This window comes from Dermochelys coriacea, chromosome 2, assembly GCF_009764565.3.
Source record: "Dermochelys coriacea isolate rDerCor1 chromosome 2, rDerCor1.pri.v4, whole genome shotgun sequence".
NCBI lineage: Eukaryota > Metazoa > Chordata > Testudines > Dermochelyidae > Dermochelys > Dermochelys coriacea.
In genome coordinates this window covers 156,401,457-156,422,755 of record NC_050069.1, presented here as the reverse complement: position 1 = coordinate 156,422,755, position 21,299 = coordinate 156,401,457, and the positions used below count along the sequence as shown (strand labels likewise).

Genomic DNA, 21,299 nt, shown 5'->3' with positions numbered 1-21,299 from the left:
ACCTGCGCATCTACCAATGTGATATATGCCATCATGTGCCAGCAATGCCCCTCTGCCATGTACATTGGCCAAACTGGACAGTCTCTACGTAAAAGAATGAATGGACACAAATCAGACGTCAAGAATTATAACATTCAAAAACCAGTTGGAGAACACTTCAATTTCTCTGGTCACTCGATCACAGATCTTAGAGTGGCTATACTTCAACAAAAAAGCTTCAAAAACAGACTCCAACGAGAGACTGCTGAATTGGAATTAATTTGCAAACTGGATACAATTAACTTAGGCTTAAATAGAGACTGGGAATGGATGAGTCAATACACAAAGTAAAACTATTTCCCCATGGTATTTCTCCCTCCCACCCCACCCCCCACTGTTCCTCTGATATTCTTGTTAACTGCTGGAATTAGCCTACCTTGCTTGTCACCATGAAAGGTTTTCCTCCTTTCCACCCCCTGCTGCTGGTGATGGCTTATCTTAAGTGATCACTCTCCTTACAGTGTGTATGATAAACCCATTGTTTCATGTTCTCTGTGTGTGTGTATATAATCTCTCCTCTGTTTTTTCCACCAAATGCATCCGATGAAGTGAGCTGTAGCTCACGAAAGCTTATGCTCTAATAAATTTGTTAGTCTCTAAGGTGCCACCGGTACTCCTTTTCTTTTTGCGAATACAGACTAACACGGCTGCTACTCTGAAACTTTTACTGTATTGCAGCTGGTGATTTATAAGGTTTATTGTTTTATGGTGGGTTTGGTTGGTTGGTTTATAAGGCAATTCATTTGAATTGGGGTTTTTCCTAAAATGTTACTTTTTAAAAGAAACTCATACAGGAACCTAGAGCTACTACATATAGGTGCTTTCAAGAAATATAAAAATACAAATAAATTATTAAAAAAAGCAGAAGAAAATATGGGACCAATAATTCTCTAAATAAAAATGACATGATTCACTTATATCTATCCATGAATTAAAAAGCAATCTTGCTCTAATGGAATTTCACACATCACCTTACCTGGAAGGTACCAGAGTACAGTGTTATCTGGCACTTTACCAACCAGAAAGCTCTATTAACTGGCATTTCTGATAGCTCCCAATACAAATCTTCAATCTAGTAACTGGGACAAGTATACTGCCCAGGAGGTTATGCAGTTGGACATTTTGCACTCTACTTTTATGCAAAAGAGGCAGAAGACAAGTAAGCAAGCAGATATCAGGGATTTATTAAAAAAAGCAGCTTCCAGGGTGTGTCATAGGGTTGTTACAAATTCAAGCCAATCTCCAACACCTTCTACATCTACAATGATAATTGATGTTTATAATGATGACCTTGAGGCACTGCAAGATCCTGAAGTGCCTTCTGAATCAAATTATGTTCAGTATAGTTTTAGTGTTAAGTGTATTTTTAGTGATCTGGGTGTACATCACGCATTGCCCATAGTGATGTGTAGTGTCATAGGATAACCTACTATAAAAAAAACCCTTTACCAGAATATACCTAAGTGCTTCAAGAAACCAATCACTCTACAGCACTACTACTACTGAATTGGTGAGTACCTGTATACTCTTTTATATTTTATTAATTTTATTGTATTCTAATTTTTTGAAAATTGGTATTCCATTGGTAAGTATAACTCTTACTTAACCGGAATATTTGATTAACCAGCACTGCCCCCACCCCCTCTTGACATGCCGGATAATGAAAAATATCTTTCAACAAAGAACTGGCTGGAATGCAAGAGCTGTACCTTCAGTGCTCCTCTTTAAGGCCTGGAACTATGCAGAGAGGTCAGGTGACTAGATTATGTTGTACAAGAGGTTTTTAGAGCTTCTTGCAAACACTCCAGTGCTGGACTTTGTGAGTTATGTACTTTGATGCTTGCTAAAGTTTTCATAAAATGTTCCTGCTTTAATATCACCCTGGTCTGGGAGAGCAACAACAGCATTTGTTGCTGAGGTTCAATAAGGATAAGTGCAGGGTCCTGCACTTAGGATGGAAGAATCCAATGCACCGCTACAGACTAGGGACCGAATGGCTCGGCAGCAGTTCTGCGGAAAAGGACCTAGGGGTGACAGTGGACGAGAAGCTGGATATGAGTCAGCAGTGTGCCCTTGTTGCCAAGAAGGCCAATGGCATTTTGGGATGTATAAGTAGGGGCATAGCGAGCAGATCGAGGGACGTGATCGTTCCCCTCTATTCGACACTGGTGAGGCCTCATCTGGAGTACTGTGTCCAGTTTTGGGCCCCACACTACAAGAAGGATGTGGATAAATTGGAAAGAGTACAGCGAAGGGCAACAAAAATGATTAGGGGTCTAGAGCACATGACTTACGAGGAGAGGCTGAGGGAGCTGGGATTGTTTAGTCTGCAGAAGAGAAGAATGAGGGGGGATTTGATAGCTGCTTTCAACTACCTGAAAGGGGGTTTCAAAGAGGATGGCTCTAGACTGTTCTCAATGGTAGCAGATGACAGAACGAGGAGTAATGGTCTCAAGTTGCAATGGGGGAGGTTTAGATTGGATATTAGGAAAAACTTTTTCACTAAGAGGGTGGTGAAACACTGGAATGCGTTACCTAGGGAGGTGGTAGAATCTCCTTCCTTAGAGGTTTTTAAGGTCAGGCTTGACAAAGCCCTGGCTAGGATGATTTAACTGGGACTTGGTCCTGCTTTGAGCAGGGGGTTGGACAAGATGACCTTCTGGGGTCCCTTCCAACCCTGATATTCTATGATTCTATGATTTGACTTTTGGCTTTTCTGACTGATTTGCAAATCTCAATTACACTGAAATGAAATCTGTCCTCAAGGGAGATAGCATTATTTAAAACATGCAGGAGGAATCCTCATGTTTTTATTACACTGCAGTCCTTCTTAACCCTAACCACGACTTTCCATCTGGGACTACTAGTAGTATTTATGGTTCTTGCCAGGAGTGAATATGCTTTGTATTTAACAGTAATGATGAATGGTTTTTATGCATCATAGCAAAACTTAATATTTTAAATTTATAGTGGCTTTGAATTTGAATCATGAAATATTCATTATATTTGGACAACAAAAAGTTATTCTAACAAATCATTCACTCAGTACATTTTATACACTAATTTGGTATTGCTATGGAATACAAATTCTGTACAGAAATGGCAGCTTATAGCTACCATGAGCAGTTTACCAAATATTCAAACTCTGATCATTTGGAATAGGTGCATAAAAATAATGAAGCTTTAGCCCTTATTTTCCTCTTAGGCAAGTGTACAGTGTAGATCCTTAGTTTAGGTTAAACTTGCTCAGTCTGCATCAGTTAATTATATTTTTCAGTCAGAAAATAACCCCCTTTTCTCTACCATTTTTGCTCCATCCATGAAAAACTGACGACAGCTCCAATAACAAGGAACTATCAATATCTTGCTACATTCATTAGCTTCAGTCTTATCTGAACCTTGTACTCTCTTTTACCTGAACACATCCAGTTTAAATTTTCTGCCAGAAATATATTTTTTGTGTGTAGCAAGATGACTCCCCATCCAATATGACTTTAGACCTACGGTAGGTATGGCACAAACACTTATTTGTTTATATCGTTCAATGACCTCTCCCTGACAATAGACAGATGTCAAATGTTTTTATGGACCCATTTGGCTCTGTCTTTGACATTGCTGACCATGAGAAGCTGTTGACTCACTTACAGATCCTGTTGGAAAGGATGAAATCATGCTTGAGTGGTTCCTTGGAGAGGCTCCAGAGTCTGATGTTGGGCAATTGTTCACCAGGCTTTAATGCTCTCTTATATGGGGTGCTGCAAGGTTCTTTTCCATCAGTCCTCTTTGGTAAGGGCTGGACAGAGCTGGGATAAAAAGAAAACAAGATATTGACAGTTAAAGAAGGAACAATTATGAAACATTATACGAAAAGTGGATTTAGGAGAGCAGAGCTTGAGTAATAGGGAGGAAAAATTATACCAAAAGATATGCAATAGAAAGAAAGAAAAGGCTGCAGAGAAAAGGAAAGAAAATAGAAAACAAAGATAAGGGAGATTTAATTTTAAAAATATTAATTTATAGTATTTAATGCCAAAATAATAAAATACGTGTAAGAGTTTTGAAAAGCACATGTAACACACACGAACATCACTTGAAAGCTGAAGTATTACAAACCCACTGTTGACACCATTATGGATCCCCAGGATCTGTGCTATGCCCCAGCTTTCAAACAGTCCCTTGGAGATACCCCTTCAGTGTGTCAGACCCCCTAGGGGACCCATTCTTCTACAAGGGTAGACCACACACCCTGAATGCCTCAGAGACTGAGCCACGGGGCTCTAGCACTCCTGTTTCACCCCAGGAGTTCTGCCCAGTGAGTCCAACTGAGATAATCCCTATGGTGAAAGCCTCTGGAGTCTAATGCACCTCAGCAAGTATGTGCAGTGACACCAGGCAGCCTTTTCAGAACAGAGTAGGGTTTATTAGTCAACTGGAACACAGCACTGCCGAGTCCTTAGGTTAGCATAGAGAAGCAAAAGTTAAGAAATGGTTCATGCTGGCCAATGCCAGCCATGCCGCTGTAGGAACTATCTTGCTCTCCTCCCTCCGTCCCTGTTCCTTTTTCTGCCAGACAGTCCCAGGTGACAGCTTCCTGTGTCTCTCTGAGCTTAGCTCTTAACACAGATATATGACACCTCTCAGTCCATTGTCCTCCTCCTGCAGAATTATGTTGAGTTCACAAGTTCAATTGGCCAGAGCTTCCCTCTGTTAGGTGTCAGTTGTTGGGATTCCCATTATCCTTCCAGATATTTCATTGATATAGGTTGGTTTCAGCCAGTCCTTAAGGACCCATTCATACTACCCCAGACAGTTTTGTGACACAAATACCTCATCATCTCCTGCTCTACACCAGCAGCATTTTAACCCTTCTGCACCCATTGGGTAGCAATACCAAGTGAAGTAAGTCACTGCCATGCATATCATTAATAAAAAATATTATAGAGGAGTCCTACTTTGTCATAGACATACACAGCCCTATTCCCTGTACTAAACATATTTTCCAAGCGATCAAAAATTGAATTTCTTGTATTTTTTAGGTTTTTTTGTATGTCTTTGTATTTTTTTACAGTATTTCTCTAATGTCTGATTTGCTAAGGCTTAAAGTGGGCCTTCTTGCTCCCTGTTTTCATCACTGGGCTTGTGTATGATAGAGTAAAAAAAAATATCCCCACCATTGCTATCACTGGTTCAGTTCCATCAGTGGTCTTAATAGTAGGAGAGGAGGTGGCAGCCAGTGCCATTGTAACCACCAAGTTGCCTAGACATGTGGCGAGTATGGTTAGGCAACACAGCAGGTGAAAACAATGATTGTTCTATGCTAGTATTCCACCACTGTTCCCACTAGTGGAACTGAACCAGTAGGAAATTTTAAGAAACATATTCTAAAGTCACTAATTCTGTATTTAGTAAGAGGACTTTGACTTTCATAATATGCTAGTGGAAAGTTTCTGTGGAGGAATGAATTTAACTTGTACGTTTTCATTTATTTTTTTAAAGAGACATGCTTCTTTTAATTAGTTCCAGTGACTATGTCCTATTTTTTGACTCTTCTCAGCTTGCAAACATCTCATGTCAGGACCTCACCTTCCTTCAAGTTCAGTACAGCTGTAAGCACAGTGGGATTGCGCAACAAATAATAGCAGTAAATAAATAAGATTGAAATAGGCTCTTTTGTATTTATTTGAGTTTGCAAGATGAAAGTAATGTAACTATTTGCACAATGCTTACAGTAAGTCTTGAATTCTCATACTGACATTGGAATGCGATGGCACAGAAATCAGGCTGTGTGTTAGAGTGTGGCTGGACACAGAATCCTTAAAAGACATTGGTCTCAGGTCCAGGCACTGGTCTCAGCTGCAAAGGAATGAGTACTCCCAAGCACAAGAGAGGAAGAAGGCAGCAACTGGAGAACTGCCCCAGTGGGCTCCAGAGAAAACAAAGGAAATGAAGATTATATGAAAAAAATAAAGACAAAGTTATTAATTCATTAGGTAAAATAATTTTGGGGGATAAGGGAAATAAAGTTAATTCTGAGGCATAAACTCAGAGCAAAACTGAGAAATTCCATCATTAGATAATAAAGTATGCAGGACCACAACCCTTCATCTCTGCCATCTTTTTCAGTGTAAACAAATCTGCTGGTTGCTGGTGTTATTGTTGAAAACAGATCTAATCAAATTCTGTACACAAGATAAGTTTTATCTTTTGGAAATAAAAGTTCTATTACTGTCATTATACCTGTTCATGCAGGAAAGCCACATTTAAGTCCAGACTGAAAATGGTCAAAGATACAGGTTCTTATTAAGTGATCAACAACCTGAAGGCATTGCTTTCTCTAAAGCCTTAAATAAAAAATAAATAGGAAAAGGGGTCCAGAAGGCAGGATCTAATGTAATTTAAAATTGGAATTACATCAGCAGTTTCAAACAGATGGCAGAAAGTGGAGATAAATGTGTTGGCTCTTCTAGCTTATTTGGTGTTTCCATTGTTTGCATCATTAAAAACAGGAATAGTTTAAAATAAAAAAAAAATACACAAGGTATTATACATTGGAAAAAGAGACACACACAACTGAATGGGAGAGGGGAGGATTAAATTAATTTGCCATACTTTAATGTACAGTATCTGGGATGCTTGAGGCAAGTCTGAAAATAGGTTTTCTAGGAAATGAGATGAACAAAAACAATGATCTTGAAATTGTACCCCAAATGTCCCAATATTTAGCAATATGGCTCAGAAATGGCAATTATTTAAAATACAAAAGATCCTTAATTGTTTCACATATAGTGTATCCAGACAGGTCAGTTACTGTACATAGCTGCAAAAAAAATGGTACATGATTAATAGGGAGTTGCTCATGATAGTGCTAATGAGTGTTTTTGAACTATAAACTAGCTAATTTCCTTTTCAATAAAAAAACCTCCTTTTCAAAAAAAAAAAAAAATAAAAAAAAAAAACTGTTTTTGATTAGGGTCTTCAGAAGGTTTAAGTCTGTAGAAGCAAAATACTCCACTTTCACTTGTGAAATGGCTTAGCCATGGAACAAGCAACATCTATTTATGACAAACAAGAAGGTTTAAACAAAATAACGGGATGAAAACGTTGTAAATATCAAAGTCAAACAATTTGGAGTAGGCTGGTGTGTACAGTACTAGCTTGATTGCTGTAAAAAGAATGGGTGAACCAGTTCAAATAAATAAGAGTGACCCAGATGCATATTCAAAGTTTGAACCAAACTTGAAATGAACTTTAAGATTTGTAAAACTGTAATTAACTTTTAAAAAATTATTCTCGTCAGGTATCTCTAAACTCATTACAGTGTAACCTAAAGCAAGAAGCATTAGAAATCATGTAGAAAACCTTTTTTTGATGCTCCAAGCACAGTTTTGCAGTCCTATGAAATTCAGAAATAAAATTTGAAGTTTTGGGGTGACTATCCATGTCAGGTGCACTTCAAGAGGTGCACTGATACCAGGAATCAGACTGTGGGGAAAAGGCATTTGTGCTCTTCCAAGCTTCACCCACAAAATAAGTTCTGCCCAGATGAGTTCCCAAATGAAATGCTGCTCACAGTAGATTATACAGGTATTCAAAATATGAGTTTCTTGCCATTTTGGCCACTAGACTCCTAAATTTGACTCCCCCTCAGTGGGGCCCATGGACTCTTTTAGGCTCTGGGCATGGCTCCTTCCTGAAGGAGAAAAATAATAAATTCTGGTACCTCCCAACCACCACCCACTTGAATTACCAAAATGAGACGTCACTCACAGTAAATTGGGCAAATCTGTGACACCCCGCCCGCTCTTCCCCCCTCCACCCCCGGTTACATAAGGCTGGAAATAGTTAATGTTGACGCTTAAAATCATAAATCACTGGGTATTTAAATAACATCCCACGGACAGGGCCAGATTATGACATTCTGAGGCCCTAAACTAAGTCAAGTGTAAGAGGCCCCATACCATTAAAAAAAGAATTTTATTTTCACAGAGAGGACTATTTATATATAAACACAAAAGCTTATTATTTGCATATATACAAAGGCGAAGTTGTAAAAATAGAATAATTTTCAGCAACCCTCTCTGTAACAATGACATCATGACGAAATAAATTTTAGACAAATTCTTTGAACTAATTGCATATGTAAGTATAGTAGAAGTAAATACAATATTTAAAAAATACAAAATAAAAAATAGAGTAAATAATACAATTTGCTAGAAGAGTTCTCAGAAATTTTTCTTCTCTGTTGGGGCATCTAAATTGTGGAATTCCTTGTCTGAATACGCAATGAGACTCTTAGAGGATACAGGAGACTTATAACCCACAAGCTTGAAGCTCAGCTGTTAGTTATAATGATATGAATTACACCCAGGTAATAAGCAAACCATTAGAAAACTGTATGCGGGTTGCATTTTTCCAATAAATGGATTTGTGTTGTTTTTATAGAAGGTTATGCTGAATTGCTAATATTGCTACTAAAATTAGTAGCAGAAAGTTTTTATTGAAACCAGTAAAAAAATTAGTTTTATATATCTATACAACAACAAATTATATAGGCCAAAAACCTGGATATTTTACCAGGATATTTCTGTGAAGGTTACTTCTATTTTGTCTATGTTCTCACAGGAAAACGAGAGGATATATAATTGTTTTTACATCATGAATAAGGAAAATTATCCTTCTTTTCATATGAATGAATGAAAAAAATGTTTGATTAATTTTGTTAGGGAAATACAAAGTTTATCCAGACTATATATATATATATATATATATATATATATATATATATATATATATATATATATATTTACAAATGTTTATTCCTATTTAATTTTTGTTACAAAATAATGAATTGTTGGGATTTTTCTTTTGCCATACTATAAAAATACGATGTATTATGCATACATGTGATTTATAAGTCTATATAAGAATTTTTACATAGCATACTACCTAGAATAAAATATTATCTTGCATGCTCCAAACTCGCCAAGCAGAAAATCCCTGTCTTTTTTCTAGGCGGACATTTCTCTTCACATTCGCTTCTTTATCCTCTGTCTCCCCCCAGGACCACTAATTAATCTCGAGTAAACACCTCAGACACAGAGTGACAACAAGCTACATGTGCGAAAGAGAAAGAAAGAATTTACCAGAAAAAAGACTGGTAATCTCTAGACTGACATTGAGAAAGTGAGAAAAACTAGCCTATATTCAAGCGAATATAATGAATATTATAGGCTTTAATAGCCTATAAATCATATATGCACATAGTTTGAAATAACTTGCTCACCAAGTACTCAGAATATTTTGATATCTATGTACATCTTCCTTCACTTCTCTCAAAACTCACTATTTATCCTTTCATCAGCGCACTCTGATATTTACTGTGAAGGTTTCCCGAAACTGACGGAGGGAAGCCTACACAAATTTATCCTCCTCAAGAGCCACTCGATCCAAGTCCATACGACAATCACCTGCAAACTCAATCATATGAAGCATGGATAGCACATGAAGCAAAAATCCGCGTGCGCACTAAAATACACAATTGAAGGCATGCACAGATCAAACGGGGAAAGACCACACTGACATACGAGTATGAGCCTGGCAGGACAGCTTCACGGCACTGCTGTCTCCGACCTCACATTTTTCCAGGATTTCATCAGCAGTGGGATTTATTTATTTATTTAAATACAATTCTGACCGTGACTTCGTAACTTATCAGTAGCAGCCGGCCAACAAAACGCTGCCTTAGGAGACGGATAACAGACTTACTCATAGAAATACTAACTTTACAAGTGCAATTATCGTTTTTTTTTTCTCAGCGCTGGCCTCCTGCCTGTCAATAATGAACAATTAACAAAGGGTAAGGGTATTTGTGTAGCCAGATGTGTATATTTGTCATATTTGAATGAAAATGTCTATATTTAGAGAGACTCTTTTTCCCATATTGCCTTTATTTATCAACCGATTTTGATAACATTTGAAATTGAGTCAGTTTTTTCTTTTTTAGAGGCCCCTCATATTGCAAGGCCCTAAACTGTAGTTTAATAAGCTTACACCTTAATCCAGAACTGGCCACTGATATAAATGGGGCAGTTCACACCTCTCAGAACTATGTTCCAAGCTCTCTGAAGACAGGTCCCTGTGTTTCTTACAATTGGTTCATATTTTTGAGGGGGTTTCTGTCCCCCTCAATCGTGACTGCTAGAGACTTGATTTTTTTTATTTATTTTTTTTAAAGAAAGCTGAGATTCTGGAGAAATAGTACCTTCAGCTAAGTGCCACTATGGCATATGGGCATGTATTGGCTGTTTCCAAGCACTGGTTATCACTAAAGCTTTGTTTGCACTACGAAAAAAGTGTTTTTCTAAATGAAGTTAACTAACTTGAGATAAAATCCTAGTGAAGACATAGCAGTTTGTAGTTTTCATATAAGTTAGGCCTAATGCCTCATATGAAAACTGCAGACTGCCTAGTCTTCACTAGAATTTTAAATTAAGTTAGCTAACACACGTTAAGAACACCCCTTTTTTTTGCATAAAGACAAGGCCTAATTTTAGTTTCTCTACAGCTGGAATACTGGAATCAGTTGCTCCTTCAGCTGGAACACTGGAATCAGGAACATTGGAATTCGGTCAATGTACAAATTTGAGGGATAGGTAAATTACTCTACACCCCCACTTCTGTGCTGATCTCAACTATATTAATATCACATGGGGAGGAGCATATTTAGAGGTTCCTAAGAGTCATACCATAAAATCATGGAAATTTAGGGCTGGAAGTTACCTCAAGAAGTCATCAAGTCCAGCCCCTTGTGTGAGGCAAGATGAAGTAAACCTAGACCATCCCCAACCGGTGTTTGTCCAACCTGTTCTTTAAAGCCCCCAATGATGTGCATTCCACAACCTCCCTTGGAAGCCTGTTCCATACTTTAACTAGCCTGATAGTTACAATGTTTTTCCTCATATCTAAATTAAATTTTCCTTGCTGCAGATTAAATCCATTACTACTTCTCCTAACTTCAGTGGCCATAGAGAGCAATTGATCACAGTCCTCTTTATAACAGCCTTTAACATTTTTGAAGACTTATCTTGTCTCCCCCCCCCCCCCATCTTCTTTTTTCAAGACCAAACATTCTCAGTTTTTTTAACCTTTCCTCAGATTTTCTAAATCTTTTAATCATTTTTACTTTTCTCTCTCTGGACTCTCTCCAATTTGTCCACATCTTTCCTAAAGTGCGGTGCCCAGCACTGGACAGAGTACTCTAGCTGAGGCCTCACTATTACTCCTTGTCTTACATACAACGCTCGTGTTAAAAAACCCCCAAATGGCATCAGCCTTTTCCACACCTGTATCATGTTGTTGGCTCATATTTAATTTGTGATCCACTATAGCTCCCTGATCTTTTTCAGAATTACTAGCACCTAATGAGTTATTCCCCATTTTGTAGTAATGCAATTGATTTTTTCCTCCTTAGTATGTTGCACTTATCTTCATTGAATTTCACCTCGTTAAATTCAGACCAATTCTCCAATTTCTCCTTATAGTATTATGATTTTTTCCTGACCTTAAAATGAATATGCATTCTTGTTTGCTTCTTCATTTGGCACCAGCCGGATCAAGGATGCAGCACTAACACAGCTTTGGGAATAGTTTTTATAAAGAACTGTTGATTATTAACATTACCAGGCACATTAGGAGGAAGATGCAGAGAATTAATGCAATTCCTGGATGATTCAGCCAAAATTCCTTCTGTTGTCTCATGGCAGTACACAGTGCATACCCCCAATACCACCTTTGAAAAAGCTTAGCATTCTGCCCCGCCAGTTCTGCCGTGACATCACCCTTCCCAGGCTCTTTCATGCACTATGGAGTGCATAGACTAATGTCTCCAAGGGGATTCTGGCTCGCTCCTGTGCCTTCCACATCTTGTGCCTCTGTGCCAGGGCTGACCAAAATCTGGGCCAGAGGTAGTAACAGCTCCTGTAATTCAGCTGAAATTCTCATTAAAGTAAATAGGAGTTTTGCCTGAGTAAGGGCTGCAAGATTGAGCCAATTTTCTGTATACATTTTGTATACATTGTGGTTTAGGTTTTTTTAAATTTCTTTCCCAAGTCCATTTTTCTTAGATTCCTAATTCAAAAATATTGTTTTATTTTTTTGATACCTCAACGTAGACTCAAGAGGACATCCCCCTCAAGAGAACACTCCCTACTAAATGATATTGAGTTCAAGATGGGTCAAATTTTCATTGACACTTCTTGACAGTGCCCCTTTTCTTTACATTGATGCCATTTGATTAAACTGATTGAAAAGCATTTAATACTTGTGTTTTGTCAGACTATATTTTGGGCTTTATAAACAAAATTATAGTAGATTGACTTATACAAGTATTTCACACAGCTTGTCACATTGAATTAATTAATGCTGTTTGTACAACTTGGGAACATGGAGGGTTTTCCTCTTATTATTTCTGTATTTGCTTTATAACTAAATTAGGGACAAGGGAACAATTACACAATGTTAAGTACTTTAAATTTTAAGAGGCATAAGACAAAATATATTCAAATAAAACTGGCTTTGTTTTCCCATGCTAAAGAGCTGTTCTGGAGGGAGTTTTTTGTCTGTGTTCCCCCCGCCCTGCTTTAGGTCATAAAAGTGTTTCTGATGCAATTTTGTTTGCATTTTTGATGCAGTTACCTTTCTCAAATGTATACATAGAATTTGGAACTAAAATAACCAAAGAATTGTAACATATCAATAAGAGTTTGTGCCACATTCTCCTTGGGCCTTAACCCGCTCATAATAAAGTCAACAAGGAGTTTTGTAGCTGACTTCAGTTGGAGTAGAACTGGGCATACTACTAGTTTGGAGACTTTATTACCATCTTTCGGTATCACTCTAAATACTTTGCCATATAATGACAGGTTTCAGAGTAGCAGCCGTGTTAGTCTGTATTCACAAAAAGAAAAGGAGTACTTGTGGCACCTTAGAGACTAACAAATTTATTAGAGCATAAGCTTTCGTGAGCTACAGCTCACTTCATCGGATGCATTTGGTGGAAAAAACAGAGGAGAGATTTATATACACACACACACACACACAGAGAACATGAAACAATGGGTTTATCATACACACTGTAAGGAGAGTGATCACTTAAGATAAGCCATCACCAGCAGCAGGGGGGGGAAAGGAGGAAAACCTTTCATGGTGACAAGCAAGGTAGGCTAATTCCAGCAGTTAACAAGAATATCAGAGGAACAGTGGGAGGTGGGGTGGGAGGGAGAAATACCATGGGGAAATAGTTTTACTTTGTGTAATGACTCATCCATTCCCAGTCTCTATTCAAGCCTAAGTTAATTGTATCCAGTTTGCAAATTAATTCCAATTCAGCAGTCTCTCGTTGGAGTATGTTTTTGAAGTTTTTTTGTTGAAGAATAGCCACTCTTAGGTCTGTGATCGAGTGACCAGAGAGATTGAAGTGTTCTCCAACTGGTTTTTGAATGTTATAATTCTTGACGTCTGATTTGTGTCCATTCATTCTTTTACGTAGAGACTGTCCAGTTTGGCCAATGTACATGGCAGAGGGGCATTGCTGGCACATGATAGCATATATCACATTGGTAGATGCGCAGGTGAACAAGCCTCTGATAGTGTGGTTGATGTGATTAGGCCCTATGATGCTATCCCCTGAATAGATATGTGGACAGAGTTAGCAACGGGCTTTGTTGCAAGGATAGGTTCCTGGGTTAGTGGTTCTGTTGTGTGGTGTGTGGTTGCTGGTGAGTATTTGCTTCAGATTGGGGGGCTGTCTGTAAGCAAGGACTGGTCTGTCTCCCAAGATCTGTGAGAGTGATGGGTCGTCCTTCAGGATAGGTTGTAGATCCTTAATGATGCATTGGAGAGGTTTTAGTTGGGGGCTGAAGGTGATGGCTAGTGGGGTTCTGTTGTTTTCTTTGTTGGGCCTGTCCTGTAGTAGGTGACTTCTGGGTACTCTTCTGGCTCTGTCAATCTGTTTCTTCACTTCAGCAGGTGGGTATTGTAGTTGTAAGAATGTTTGATAGCGATCTTGTAGGTGTTTGTCTCTGTCTGAGGGGTTGGAGCAAATGCGGTTATATCGTAGCGCTTGGCTGTAGACAATGGATCGAGTGGTATGATCTGGATGAAAGCTAGAGGCATGTAGGTAGGAATAGCGGTCAGTAGGTTTCCGATATAGGGTGGTGTTTATGTGACCATCGCTTATTAGCACCGTAGTGTCCAGGAAGTGGATCTCTTGTGTGGACTGGTCTAGGCTGAGGTTGATGGTGGGATGGAAATTATTGAAATCATGGTGGAATTCCTCAAGAGCTTCTTTTCCATGGGTCCAGATGATGAAGATGTTATCAGTGTAGCGCAAGTAGAGTAGGGGCATTAGGGGACGAGAGCTGAGGAAGCGTTGTTCTAAGTCAGCCATAAAAATGTTGGCATACTGTGGGGCCATGCGGGTACCCATCGCAGTGCCGCTGATTTGAAGGTATACATTGTCACCAAATGTGAAATAGTTATGGGTGAGGACAAAGTCACAAAGTTCAGCCACCAGGTTAGCCGTGACAGTATCGGGGATACTGTTCCTGACGGCTTGTAGTCCATCTTTGTGTGGAATGTTGGTGTAGAGGGCTTCTACATCCATAGTGGCCAGGATGGTGTTTTTAGGAAGATCACCAATGGACTGTAGTTTCCTCAGGAAGTCAGTGGTGTCTCGAAGATAGCTGGGAGTGCTGGTAACGAAGGGCCTGAGGAGGGAGTCTACATAGCCAGACAATCCTGCTGTCAGGGTGCCAATGCCTGAGATGATGGGGCGTCCAGGATTTCCAGGTTTATGGATCTTGGGTAGCAGATAGAATACCCCAGGTCGGGGTTCTAGGGGTGTGTCTGTGCGGATTTGTTCTTGTGCTTTTTCAGGGAGTTTCTTGAGCAAATGCTGTAGTTTCTTTTGGTAACTCTCAGTGGGATCAGAGGGTAATGGCTTGTAGAAAGTGGTGTTGGAGAGCTGCCTAGTAGCCTCTTGTTCATACTCCGACCTATTCATGATGACGACAGCACCTTCTTTGTCAGCCTTTTTGATTATGATGTCAGAGTTGTTTCTGAGGCTGTGGATGGCACTGTGTTCTGCATGGCTGAGGTTATGGGGTAAGCGATGCTGCTTTTCCACAATTTCAGCTCATGCACGTCGGCGGAAGCACTCTATGTAGAAATCCAGGCTGCTGTTTCGACCTTCAGGAGGAGTCCACCCAGAATCCTTCTTTTTGTAGTGTTGGCAGGAAGGTCTCTGTGGGTTAATATGTTGGTCAGAGGTGTGTTGGAAATATTCCTTGAGTCAGACGTCGAAAATAGGATTCTAGGTCACCACAGAACTGTATCATGTTCGTGGGGGTGGAGGGGCAAAAGGAGAGGCCCCAAGATAGGACAGATTCTTCTGCTGGGCTAAGAGTATAGTTGGATAGATTAACAATATTGCTGGGTGGGTTACGGGAACCATTGTTGTGGCCCCTTGTGGCATATAGTAGTTTAGATAGCTTAGTGTCCTTTTTCTTTTGTAGAGAAGCAAAGTGTGTTTTGTAAATGGCTTGTCTAGTTTTTGTAAAGTCCAGCCACGAGGAAGTTTGTGTGGAAGGTTGGTTCTTTATGAGAGTATCCACTAACCCAGGAACCTATCCTTGCAACAAAGCCCGTTGCCAACTCTGTCCACATATCTATTCAGGGGATACCATCATAGGGCCTAATCACATCAGCCACACTATCAGAGGCTCGTTCACCTGCGCATCTACCAATATGATATATGCCATCATGTGCCAGCAATGCCCCTCTGCCATGTACATTGGCCAAACTGGACAGTCTCTACGTAAAAGAATGAATGGACACAAATCAGACGTCAAGAATTATAACATTCAAAAACCAGTTGGAGAACACTTCAATCTCTCTGGTCACTCGATCACAGACCTAAGAGTGGCTATACTTCAACAAAAAAGCTTCAAAAACAGACACCAATGAGAGACTGCTGCATTGGAATTAATTTGCACACTGGATACAATTAACTTAGGCTTGAATAGAGACTGGGAATGGATGAGTCATTACACAAAGTAAAACTATTTCCCCATGGTATTTCTCCCTCCCACCCCACCCCCCACTGTTCCTCTGATATTCTTGTTAACTGCTGGAATTAGCCTACCTTGCTTGTCACCATGAAAGGTTTTCCTCCTTTCCCCCCCTGCTGCTGGTGATGGCTTATCTTAAGTGATCACTCTCCTTACAGTGTGTATGATAAACCCATTGTTTCATGTTCTCTGTGTGTGTGTGTGTGTATATAAATCTCTCCTCTGTTTTTTCCACCAAATGCATCCGATGAAGTGAGCTGTAGCTCACGAAAGCTTATGCTCTAATAAATTTGTTAGTCTCTAAGGTGCCACAAGTACTCCTTTTCCTTTTGCGAATATAGACTAACATGGCTGCTACTCTGAAACCATTCTTTATGAATGCTAAAATCCATTGTAGCGCAGCTCTTATCATACTAAATAAAAAATAATAATAAAAAAATGCCAAGGCCCATATTTCCACAAACAAAATAATTATGATTAATTTAAGAATTTCAATGAGGAGAACTAATGTGCAAGTGCTTCATTTAAAATGGAACAGTTGGACAAAGCATGATCAAATATACCTGCCATTAAAATAGATGCTATTCCAGAAGGTAGTCAGATATCTTAGTAGTTTTAAAACTCTTCCAGTAATTTTTGTCTACATGCTCATTCCCCCCTCCACTTCTGCCTGAATCTTGAGGCACATGAAAAGCAAAAACACTTTAAATCAATTTCATGTTGTCTTACAGTATTCATTATATGTTGTAATAACAATGGAGTGAGTCCAACGTTGAGATGAAAGCTTCAGAAATTGCAGGTGGCAAAAGTTTGTCCACCTGTCTGTATAACGGCAGTTTACTTGCCTTACAAATTAGTGACTGTGCATTAATGCATTTTAGTAGCCTGAGCAAATTCATGTCTGTAAGCCCAGTCGTGTCCTATATATACCACTGTGGCTTCTGATATAGTTTATAGATATTTGTTTTTAAAAGCAAGCAAAAAAGCATAGATGATACAAAGTTAAATCTGTTTTGCTGTTAGAGGTTTATAAAAAGTGTTGAATAATCTTTGTTCCCTCCAACCTAGTGTGTTTGTGATGTTTGAAATATAATCTTTATCTTCTGGCTTCTTCTTTTTCTCCCCCTTAATTTAAAATATTGAAATAACTCTGGGTCTCATCTTCCTTCCATGGCAAAACTTCCCTTGACAAACAGGCCCTTAGTCTTGGATTATTTGCCCTATATTTTAAAAAGAAATGCTAGAAAAACAATGCCCTACTATGTACATCAATTTATTACATGTGAACATATGCTTTCCCACAGACTCATCTTTAAATTAGAGGCAATATAAAATCCTCCTGTTCCATGCATTATGTTTGCTCTGCACTGCTGTTTTTTGTGTGTGTTGCTTGTAATGTAATTTGACTTTGACTGTGACAAGGAAGTAGACCTGGCCTGATTGACTCTATTGCTGGAACTTAATAAACAATTTTGCTGGTGGGGCACATGAAGCTATAGAATCCAGAGCCCTCTCTTTTTTTATTCCTAATAATCTTGCAGAGCCCACACAAAAGGGTAAAGCATCAAGTCTAATTCAGAGCTCTTGTAGCAGGTTCAACTCCTCTGATTTTAGTAGAGTTGCATCTGCTTACACCAGATCTGAATTTGGTCCCCTGCACTTCAAGCATATTTTGAAGTGAAAGAATCTCAAAGACCTTCACATAAGCACTTCACCACAGCTTACCAAACTTAAGGCAAATTTCAGAGAGACCTGTGCAGACCCGACTATTGAATACTGCCCTTTGCATCTAACAAAGAAAGACTGATAATGTCCCAGACCTGAAGAAGAGCTCCGTGTACGTGGGCGGCACGTGAAGCTTCCTCTTGGGGAGGCTAGCTCCCTGCTCTACCTCTTCCAGTGGAGGCCCTGCCCCTTTTCTTCCTGTGAGCCTGCCCATGGCCTCACCCCCATTCTGTCCCCACTCCACCTCTTTCCCCCAAGGCCCCGCTCAGAGGTGCTGGAACTAGGGGTGCTGCCGCACCCCCTGGTTTCAACTGCTTTCCATTATATATAGGGTTTACAGTTTGGTTCAAGGGTTGTCGGCACCCCCACTTTAAAAGTTGTTCCAGCACCCCTGGCCCCACCGTCGGCTTGCTCTGTGCCCCTGCCACAGCCCGCGGGCTCCAACATGGGGCAAGAGCTCCTCCAGCCCCAGGGCCATGGCGGGGGGAGATTTTTCCAGTGGCCCCAAATAGGCCGGGGCCTGTGCAGTAATCAGCCACCGTCTTCCCCTGGAACCCACTGGCAGCATGAGGTTTGGGGAGGTTTAGCCTCCCCTAGCCTCCATTTCGAGCCACCCATGTCTGTTTAAGCTCAAAAGCTTGTCTCTCTCACCTACACAAGTTGATCCAATAAAAGATTCTCTCACCCACCTTGTCTCAGCAATATAATGAAGTCATCCCGCAAAGTTTTCAAAGGTATTTAGGCACTTAAAGATACAGATGGATGATTGAAGTCTATGGGACTTTGGCACCTAACTCATTTAGGCACTTTTGAAAATCCCAGTAGGCATCTATCTGCACACACAAGAGTTTTAACATTCAATATTAGTTCCTCCTCTCCTGTAAAGTATCCTAGTTAAGTTCTGTGCTCTGATTTTTTCTTCTTGGCCTGAGGGGTAGTAGGGTTTCCATTGTTTCACTACACTTTGAGTTTATTGCTCTCTGACAGAGTCTGAAAATGAAATCCCCATTAAGGAGTAAAAGTAATTCTAATTTACATCACCTTTGACACTGTTTTCACTGGACCCGCATACCTTCTTTTTGTTTCTTGGCAGGACAGCTGAGCAAATTGTGGCTAATCATTTATGCTGTGAATATAGCCAACAGTAGGTGAAATTTCTCTGTCAGGAGGAACTTGACTAGGTGAGAGGAAAACACAGTGCTTGGTATGGGAATAAAAAAAGAAGTCAGGGCAGCTTGTTATTTGATAGTGGAGCATGTGGATCAGGAGATAGCAAGGACATGATTTTGTAGCCAGAGGGAGGACTTGGAGATCTGATCACGGGTAGCAATGGACAAACTCAAGGGCCAGATTGTGACTATCTCTGTGTGTGTGTGTATGTGTGTGAAGAAAATTTCACACACCGTGGTATTCATGCACAAGGGCCAGCCACACAACCAGGAGCACAGGCCCCGTCTCCTGCTAGGACACCCCCCACCCCATTAATGTTAGCTGCCTAAAAAAGGAGTGGGGAGAGGATAGGACCATGGCCCTACTCCTTCTTTTCCTTCACTCCTCTGCGCTGACAGGAGAGAACAACTGATGCAGAGCTACGGCCCCAGAGTGTGCTCTCCAGCTGACTCAAGGAAGAATTCTGGTTGAGTGAGTCACAATACTTCCTGAGGCGTCTGGCTGCAGCTCAGCCCCTCACCTTCCCCTCCAGGGTCACTCTGGCTGCAGAAGCTGGAGTCTAGCCACTGGTAGGGGAAATGGGACATTTTTAGTTTGGAACTGAATATATTTACTGGAGCCAGTTGAATAACATTAATAGATGCGTTATCCAATCATTCCTCACTCCCCCACCAGTGAATTGTCAAACAAATGATTTAAATGGACAGGTCTTCCTTTTTACCAACTTTATAGGTGCTCAAGCATTATTCATCAGATACTTTTTTCCAGATATTTTTCTGGCAATCAGCAGATGAGCTATTTGCAAATAAACACTTTCATTATGCAACGAGTTAGAATGTTTTTGTGGCTCTTGACGATGCGCATGCCAGATGTGGTTTTCAGTTGCATTTCACTGGCAGCCCTAGAGGCATGGAAAGATTCCTTAAAAGAAGAAAAGGACATTACTACTGAATGTCACATACGAGATGGCAAGAGTGAAAAAAAATTGTACTTATTGACATAGGGCAGGAATCCCAAAGCAAAACCCCTGGTTTTTGCCCACAATTAGCATTTGTTACTGCTTCTTCCACTGCTGCTGTGCAGAAGTGTCAGAACAAAGACCCAGCAGTGCTAGCAGAGGTGACTGTAATGCAGATGCTGGCGCAAGAGCAGACGGGAAAATTGCAGCTGTTCTGCCAAAGCTGACATGTAGCTCTGGTGGAGATATGTGCAGTTGCAGTCTGCTGCTGGAACATACCATGCAATCCTGTCAGCCGTATGTCAGTCATGCTACCTGGGACATCTAATAACTGCCACCTTGATTGTATTGCATAAATTCAGGTTTTAAGGTGAGAAATGACCATTAGGGGCATCTAGTCTGGCCTGCTGCCTAACCCAAGACCTTAGAATTTCACCCACTGATTCCTGCATCCATCAACTACAGAATTTCTGGTTGAGCAGAGCTTATGTTTTAGAAGGATATCCTGGCTTGATTTAAAGACTTCAAGTGACAGAATCAGCTTATGCCCTAGGTAAATTGTTCCAGTGTCCCTCACTTAAAAGTTTACACTTTATTTCTAACTTGAATTTGCCTAGCTTCAATTTCCAGCAATTTAAACTTATTATGCCTTTGTCTTCTACATTAAAGAGTTCTCTATCAGAAATTATCTCCCCATGTACATACTTATAGACTGTGATCAAGTCACCTCTTAAGCTTCTCTTTGATAAGCTAAATAGATTGAGCTTCTTAAGTCCCTCACACTAAGGAACGTTTCCCAGACACTTTCCTGAACCTTTTCCAAATTTTAAACATCTCTTTTGAAGTGTGGACACTAGAACTTGACCAAATATTCCAGTAATGGTCTCACCAATGCCTTATACCAGGGCAATTCCACCTCCCTCCTGCTGCTCGAAATTCCGGTACACATCCAAGGAGCACACTAGCCATCTTAGCCAATATATTATAGAGGGAGCTTATGTTCAGCTATTTATCCACCATGACCCCTAAGTCCTTTTCAGAGGCATTGCTTTCCAGGACATTGACCCCCATTCGATAAGTGTGACACACACACACTTTTCCCAGATGTATGAATATTCATTTTGTTTGAATGAGCCTGACCCAGCTTCCCAAGAGAGCCAGATTGCTCTGTATAATTAACCTGTGTCCCTCATTATTTACATTCCACCAGTCTTTCTGTCATCTGCAAAATTTTCCAGCGGTGATTTTATATTTTCTTCCAGATCATTGCTAAAGATATT

The 21,299-nt window shown here is 40.0% G+C and overlaps 1 long non-coding RNA gene across 3 annotated transcripts in view; it reads right to left on the bottom strand.

Annotated features, from left to right (window-relative positions):
- Positions 1–21,299, bottom strand: part of LOC119851446 — a 160,251-nt gene that overhangs the window by 69,658 nt on the left and 69,294 nt on the right. For 2 of the 3 annotated variants that reach the window (XR_006279132.1, XR_006279133.1), the window contains exon 2: positions 3,681–3,842. This is a non-coding gene — a long non-coding RNA (uncharacterized LOC119851446). Of the gene's footprint in view, positions 1–3,676; positions 3,843–21,299 lie in introns of all 3 variants that reach the window. The other variant, XR_006279134.1, reaches the window with a different exon arrangement.